The following is a 6000-nucleotide window of genomic DNA, read 5'->3' as shown; positions in this document are numbered from 1 at the left end:
TTCCTTCTCCCTCCTAATTGGAACTCTTTTAGAAAACATAGAGACAACACCAGTGCAATGGTTATAACAATTAAAAATATTAGATATCCAGAAGAATTTTGACAATTATATAGTAATTATGTAACTTTTCCTCCAATATGTTTTTGTAGTTATAAGAAAATACAATTTTTTATAAAAGCTGGGTACTTAAAAGTATGCTACTGAATGAATTTGTGCAAATTGGATCCTATTTTTCCTTTAAGCTTATAAATATGTATTTTGCATCCAAGTATACTAATATAAACAACATTTTTATTAATTGATAAAACTAATTTTCCCCAAGAAAAAGAGGATAGGTTTTTTTTTTTTTATTGTATTTTGGCAATCTTTACATTGTTAATTAGGGTAAAAAGGGCTATGGGGAAGTGGGTAAGACCACTATTTCCCTATTGTTTCCTTCATGTATCTGAGGTAAAGGGAATATTGAGGGAGAAGCCCCACTCAGTCTCCCACCCACCCCAGGTCCCGGACGTGAGGCATGCTCTGGGATCCTTGCTCAAGTGGTTTTGATAGTTCACCAGTTATGAATCGCTGCCAATCTTGCCACTCCAGGCATGATGAGGCTCTTGAAGAATCCACTGATTGACACAGTCCATCATAGAGTCTCCCTTTGTCCAGTATTTCGCTGCCAACATATAGCTGAGGTGGTTGATTGACCTGTTCTATCTTCCGTCTTTTCTTGGTTAAGGTTCTGAGTCCGCCATTTCGATTGAGGGGATCCCCAAAGAAACTTTGAGGTGTTCCCAGACCAGATTCCTGTATGTACTAGCAAGTACAGGACCCGCCACAGTCCATCACCCCGATCAGCTGGTGGTTTCAACTGCTGGGTTGGTTCTGTTTTCAGCCCCGGCTTCCACTGGAACCAATGGGTGTTGCAGTCCATCCTGGCTGTGCCCAGAGGACAGGTTTTAAAAGCATTGCCAATTTGGGCCCAGCACGATAGCCTAGGGGCTAAATCTTCACTTTGCATGCCCCAGGATCTCATATGGGTGCCGGCTGTGTCCAGACTACTCCGCTTCCCATCCAGCTCCCTGCTTATGGCCTAGGCAAGTAATAGAGGAAGGCCCAAAGCCTTGGGACCCTGCATCCACATGGGAGACCTAGGAAAAACTCCTGGTTCTTGGCTTCGAATCAAATCAGCTAAACTCCAGCTGTTGCAGCCACTTGGTGAGTGAACCAGTGGATGGAAGATCTTTCTTTTTCTCTTCTCTGTACATTTGCCTTTCCAATAAAAATAAATACATTCAAAAAAATAAAAAATGATCTGTCTCTCTGGCTGTCCCTCTCTGTAACCCTTTCAAGTAAATAAAAATAATTTTTTTTTACTTAAAGAATGTTTAGACATATGGTCAATAAAATTGAGCAGTTTTAAGAACATGACTTTAAAGAGTACAGTGAAAAGATAAGCTTATTGGGTGCACATTTTTTGAAATCCATACATAAAGGGCTCTTCAAAAATTTATGGAGGGCCCGGTGAGATAGCTTAGTGGCTAAAGTCCTCGCCTTGAACACGCTGGGATCCCATATGGGTGCTGGGTCTAATCCCGGCAGCCCCACTTCCCTTCCAGCTCCCTACCTGTGGCCTGGGAAAGCAGTCAAGGACGGCCCAGAGCTTTGGGACCTTGCACCAATGCGGGAGACCCGGAAGAGGCTCCTGGCTCCTGGCTTCGGATTGGCTCAGCTCCAGCCGTTGTGCTTGCTTGGGGAGTGAACCATTGGTTTTAAGATCTTCTTTTTTGTCTTTCCCCCTCTTTGTATATCTGTCTTTCCAATAAAAATAAATAAATCTTTTTAAAATCCATGGAAATGTGTGCTATGGGATAACTATCCATAGATTGCAATTTTTTTTCTACAAAATCTCGGGGGCAATCAGGCAAAGTGGCTAAGCTGCTGCTCGAGCTGCCCTCATTCCATGCTCGAGTGTCAGTTATGTCCCTGTTCCTCTGACTTTAGCCCAGCCTCCTGTTAATGCTCCTCGGGTGCCAGCACACGATGGCTCAAATGTGCAGATCCTTGTCACTCAAGTAGGACATTGCGATGGAGTTCTGGACTATACTGCCTTCAGCCTGGTCCAGTACTGAGTATTGTAAACATTTGGGAATTAAACCAGTAGACAGAAGATCTCTCACATTCACTCTCTCTTTCCCTGTCACTTTGCGTTAAACAAAAGGAAACAAACTAACAAAACAAAACAGAAACCTACCAAACCATTACAGTTCATCGAAGAAAGTTAAATGCATATTTTAATCAAAGAAGCTGATCTGAAAAGTGCATACTGAGTAGGATTCCAACTGCCTGACTTTCTGAAAAGGAAATCTAGGGAGAGAGCTAGGATCAGCAGCTGGCAGGGTTCGGGAGGAGCGCAGGTAAGCAGGTGGAGCACAGAGATTCTTAAGGCAGTAAATTGCTCAGTAGGACACTATACAGGTGAATGTCATTGCACATTCTTCTGAATCTATAAAATGGACAAGTGGACTTTACGTATGGCCTTTGATATGTCAACGTTAATTGTAGCAATGTGCAGAGCAGAGTAGTGACTTATTGGGCCATGACTGCTTGACAGACAAATTTTTTCAATGGTCTGAGTTTCAGACCTTGGTTTCCAGGTGAACTGTTAGAACGTAAACACTTCCTTTCCTGTCACATGTATCTGAATATGGCCCACTGCCTCCACAGGAATCATTTCTGCCTTCAGGACTTCACTTCTTGTTTTTAATGCTCTCCTAGTAGGACCTCATCTTTCTTTCTTTTAAGATTTATTTATTTACTTACTTGAAAGGCAGCAAGAGGTAAAGAGAGAGAGAAAAGGAAAAAGATGTATCTTCTATTCACTGCTTTATTCCCCAAATGGCCACAACAGCCAGAACTAGGCCAGGCCAAAGCCAGGAGACGCAAACGTCATACGGGTCTCCCACGTGAGTGGCAGGGTCAAGGCCGTGGGCCCACCGCTGCTGATTTCCCAGGTGCATTAACAGGGAGCTGAATGAGAGGTACAAGAGCCAGGACTCAAACCTGAACTGATACTGCATGTCTGTGTTGCAGACAGCAGCTTACCTCACTGTACAGCACTGGCCAGGACCTTACCTTCTTTCTCCACATTTGAATTGAAAATAACAATGTAATCATAAATTAGTTAAGAAGCACAGTAAAAATCACAGGATTTTTTGATAAAATGTCTTTAAGGCACACTAAAACCATTTGTCTTGGAGGTAGGACAGGTACCTTCTGTCCTGCCTATTAGTGGTACAGGTAGCAATGATGCAGGAAATAAAGGAAAAGACACCTTTAAAATCTAGTCCCAGTGTATGTCTTTTACATTTTTTATTTTACTTAAAAGGCATGACAGCAAAAGCAAGACAGACAGAAAGAGCTGTTCCACTAGTTCACTCTCCAAATACCAGCATGGCTTTAACCTGGGCCAAGCAGACATGGGCAGTCAGGAACCGTCATCCAGGTCTACCACACGGGTGGGGTGGCAGGGAGGTGAGCACCTGCTCTCCCACAGGGCACAGCAGCAGGAAGCCAGGAGCACAAGTGCAAGCAGGACTTGAAGCCAGGAACTCGGACATGGGGCTTTGGGAGTCCAAGCAAGATTTTAACTGCTGTACCGACCGTGTCCCTTCTTTATTCTTACGGCCAATGTCTAGACCTTTCTTTTCCCCACTGGTTAGAACAGTGCAGCACCCTCCCAGCTAACATCCTTGGCTGCGTAGTTCCTTCTAGCCCATTCTGGTCACTCTAACCACAAATGTTTTCTAAAACTCCAGCTTGGAGGGCCCGGCCCCGTGGCCTAGCAACTAAAGTCCTCACCTTGAACACCCCGGGATCCCATATGGACACCGGTTCTAAACCCGGCACCTCCACTTCCCATCCAGCTCCCTGCTTGTGGCTTGGGAAAGCAGTCGAGGACGGCCCAAAGTCTTGGGACCCTGCACCCACGTGGGAAACTCAGAAGAGGCTCCTGGTTCCTGGCTTCAGATTGGCTCAGCTCTGGCCGTTGCGGCTCACTTGGGGAGTGAATCATCGGACAGATGATCTACCTCTCTGTCTCTCCTTCTCTGTGTATATCTGACTTTTCAAAAATATATAAATTAAAAAAAAAAAAAAATTCACACTTACAGCACATCTTTATCTCCTGTACGCCCTGTAAGCTGGTGTATTTTTACTTTCCATGCAAGTGAAATAAAAAGTCGGGATATTTATGTATTTGTGGCCCCAGGCAAAGGAGCAGAGAGCCCACCCTCGCTGGTCCTGCCGACTGGGACGCCTTCGAGCCTGAATTTACCGAGGCTGCTCGGGACAAGCTGGACAACAGTAATAATACAGTACCTATTTTCCAGGGTGGTTGTGAAAGCTTTCCTTTCTGGGTCCGCGGGACCGTTCGCCTCCCAAGGACCGATGGGAGGTGCTTTTCCTCACGCGACGCACTTCCGTGCGCGAGGAGCCGCGAGCCGAGCGACGCCGGCCAGCTCGCGCGCGGGGGACACAGGCTCGGCCGGGGACGGCCCTGGCCCCGACTCGGCGGGGCGCACCAGGCGCTCGCCGCGGTGCAAAACGAAGCCGAGCGTGCGCGCTCGGGCGCGCGCGAGGAGGGGAACCGGGGCGCGTCCAGACTCCCCTGCCGAGCCCGAAGGGTGCTCGCTAGCTAAGGTGTGCGGGCGAGAGGAAAAACCACATCCCTCACGCCCGAGGGAGCCCTAGGGAGCCCGAGGCCGCCCGAGCCCGGCGGCGACGCGTCCGGCGTCCCGCGCCCGGAGTTGGCGCCGCGACGCCGCGGGTCGGCCATCTCCGCAGCGCCCCAGGTGGCCGCCGGCAGGGTCGCCGGCGGGAGAGCAGTTTTCGCTCCGCCTCCGCCAGGCCCGGCTGCCCTCGCAGCCTCCCCGCCCGGCTCCTCGCTCGACCCTCCCCTCGGCCCCCTCCCGAAGCGCGATGGACGCGGCCTCCTCCCGCCGCCGCCGGCAGCACCGCGCGGCCCTCCCTCTGAACTGCAGGGCCTGAGGAGCCGCGTGCCCGGGACGGGGACCTGCGCTGGCTGGCTGCCGCTGCTCAGGGCGAACCTCTCGCTTCCCTGTCACCAGGTCCCCGTGGAGGAAGGGGCGGGACGAGACTCGGCTTTTCCTGTGCCGCCTGCCCGGTTCGACCTGCGCGGCCTGCGGCTTCCTGGGTACTCGAGGGCCGCGGCTCGGCCTGGCTCTGCCCGCGGCCTGCTTGGAGCTGGACCGGAGCGGTTTGGGACTATAAGCTCGGGTAAGAGCCTGCGGGGAAGGGGTAACGGGGATGTCTCCGGCCGTCGGAAAGGCCAGGCCTGGGGCCCGGGATCCGGGACGCCCGGCGGCGGGCGGGGAACGAGACCCCGGCGCCGGGTGAGGTCGGCCGGGCTGCTGGTGACTCTCTTTAGTCCCTTTGTTTCTCTCCCTGGGCCTCTGAGGCGGCGGAGCCTGGCTTGCCCGTGCTGGAGCTCATGGAGGGCTCCTGTTGCCCTTGAGAAGGGTTCGCGGCCCGGCGGGGGCCGGGGACGGCCCTCTGGCCCTCTCTGTTCCGGGCGGCGCTCTCAGGAGACCGTCCGCCCTGCCTGGCTTGGCGGCCTCCTTCGGTTCTGGAGGTTTCCGCTGCTACTCCAGTAGACTTGTGCCACCTCCTAAACAGGTGGCTAACTTAAGTGGGGTTCGGTGTGGAAGAACCAGAGCTCAGGTTGAGCCCGTCCCAGTAGCCGCCACCGTTGGGTGTCCACCGCCGCGTGATTTCTACACCTGCAGCGGGGTTCCGAGGGACCCAGAACTGTCCTCTGGTCCGGGCGCGGGTGATGGGATGACTTGCCTTTTGAGGCTACCTCTCGGCTTTGTGTATATACGTGGGTTTTTTTGTTTTGTTGTGTTTTAAGCCAGCTGCCCCATTCCCCACGGGTAAAAAGCGTTAGATTGACCTGTATTGTGATCTATAACCTGTTAGTCCATTGCACTT

General features: G+C 51.2%; 1 protein-coding gene across 2 annotated transcripts in view; it reads left to right on the top strand.

Moving 5' to 3' along the window:
• The first annotated feature begins 4759 nt into the window (after positions 1 to 4759).
• Positions 4760 to 6000, top strand: part of HECTD1 (HECT domain E3 ubiquitin protein ligase 1) — a 76535-nt gene continuing 75294 nt past the window's right edge. For both annotated transcript variants that reach the window (XM_058666292.1, XM_004584741.4), the window contains exon 1: positions 4760 to 5286. The gene's annotated coding sequence lies outside the window, so the exon portion shown is untranslated. The remainder of the gene's footprint in view (positions 5287 to 6000) is intronic.

This window comes from Ochotona princeps, chromosome 6, assembly GCF_030435755.1.
Source record: "Ochotona princeps isolate mOchPri1 chromosome 6, mOchPri1.hap1, whole genome shotgun sequence".
In the NCBI taxonomy this organism is placed as follows: Eukaryota; Metazoa; Chordata; class Mammalia; order Lagomorpha; family Ochotonidae; genus Ochotona; species Ochotona princeps.
The sequence above is the reverse complement of the archived record's forward strand: the minus strand, read 5'-3'. Positions and strand labels throughout refer to the sequence as shown.